Raw genomic sequence first — 2,130 nt, 5'->3', positions numbered from 1 at the left:
TGATAGATAGATAGATAGATAGATAGATAGATAGATAGATAGATAGATAGATAGATAGATAGATAGATAGATAGATAGATAGATAGATAGAGACACATACAGAGAGAGAGAGAGAGAGAGAGAGAGAGAGAGAGAGAGGGGGGGGATGGAGAGAGAGAGAGAAAGAGAATGTGAAAGAGAGAGAGGGGAAAGAGCAGAGGATAGGTATGAAATCAGTCCTCAATCATATTTAAAGTTGTCCAGGATTATCTGTGAAGTTTGTTTGAAGAAGCCCACATACTTAGCGGTATAAATAAATAAGTCAAGACAGACGGTGTCAAACCAAAACACCTTCCTGTCACAATACCTGTCTATGATTCCTCCTCATCATCATGCTGATACTCATCAGAAAATTAATAAAGTAGGAGAAGAAATTATTTACAATTGCACTTGTCATTTATCAGGAAACTGCATTTATGCGTGATCTAAAGTTTTGCCTTTAAAAAGTGTCGTTGATGAGCCGTGAAGTAGGCCATAATTATGTATGCAAAATGTGTGGGAGAAGCCGGATGCGCTTTGAATTTGCCCATTTTCCGCATGACAAAGATGTGTATTTTCTTATAGATCTAATACATTAATGAAGAAAAGTTGTTTGTTTTTTTGGTTGTGTTTTTGTTTTGTTTGGGGGTCTTGGTGTTTGTTTTTTATTTGTTTGTTTGCGTTTTGTCTTTCATTTGTTGTGGAAAAAGTATAATTAGATCTAAGTTTAGACAAATTGGTGCAAACGTCTGTGTAAAGTTTGGATAACACTGAGATATTTGAAGGGTAATTAGTTTCGTCAAGAATTTTTGACTGCACTACACGTTTAAAATATCGTTTGCGCGTGACGCCATTGTGACCCAGATGTGACCTAACTGAGAGGGGAAAACCTTGACATTCGCACAAGGTCTAGTGGGTTACGTATGGAGGTCTAAACTTTACTTTTACCAAAAAGTGAACAAACGTCCAAGAACGCATTACAGAGGATTCCAGCCAGGGCTTTCTGGACTGTCATCCTGAAGTGATCAAGTTAACTGTGTAAAACGGCGCATTTATCAGGCTCAAAGACTAAACAAACCAAAAAATAGCTTCAAGTCTGATGTATATGCGGCTATAAAGTCTTCAGAAATGTTTATGAGTTCCTAAAGAAGTCTCTGATTCAAAGAAAACATTCGTGAGAGTAGTTTAAAGTTAGATCTTCATTACTTCTCTCAATTTATTTGTTCGCTTGTTTATTATCTTTTGTTAGTGTTATAAACAGAACGTTTTATATTTCAAACTGTGTTATCATTGATAACCCATTTTTGAAACCAATCAAACCACTTACATGGCACTCCAAGAAGTGATACAGAAACCCTCCCTCTCACCCCCACTTTTTTTGGAGTGGGTGAGGGGGGAGGAGATGGGTAGGGGGAATCAAAACACTTATTTTGAAGAAAAAAAAAAAAACTTTCGGAAAATATTAAAATATAAAAAAAACTTCAAGTTTTGTAAAAAGGACACATCTAAGTTCTGGTTAGTTGCTCTTTGATTTAGAAGCTTCCACAGCAGAGTAAAAGCTCATATGACGGATATAGCCGAATAATATGCATATTCATGGCGTGTTCTGTTTCCAGAAATAATCCCTTCCGTACTGTGACGTCAATCACAGGAAGACACGGCGCTTTACAAACGTCTGCTCGGGGCTCTCCACAGGCCTCTGTCTATTCAAAGGTTCCCTATACGTGTATCGGATACTTGTCATAGAAACCGCTTGATTCTTTCCTCTCTTGTTCTTTCATTCTTTTTATCTCTCTTATTCTAATTCTTTCTTTCTTCTCCGACTCAAAATTTACCTCTCTTTCTATCTATATCTCGCTCTCACTCTCTTTCTTTCTCTCTCTCTCTCTCTTTCACTCCCCTCTCTCTCTTTCACTCCCCTCTCTCTCTCTCTCTCTCTCTCTCTCTCTCTCTCTCTTTCTCTCTCTCTCTCTCTCTCTCTCTCTCTCTCCCTCCCTTCCTCTCTCTTTCTCAATATCCTTTTCCCTCTCTCCCTTCTCATCTTTCTCTCCTTTCCTCCTTTATATGGCCACCCCCCCCCATGCCTCTCCACTTTTAATCCATCATACCCTC

This window comes from Aplysia californica, unplaced genomic scaffold (genome assembly GCF_000002075.1).
Source record: "Aplysia californica isolate F4 #8 unplaced genomic scaffold, AplCal3.0 scaffold00594, whole genome shotgun sequence".
In the NCBI taxonomy this organism is placed as follows: domain Eukaryota; kingdom Metazoa; phylum Mollusca; class Gastropoda; order Aplysiida; family Aplysiidae; genus Aplysia; species Aplysia californica.
This window is presented reverse-complemented; position numbering follows the sequence as displayed.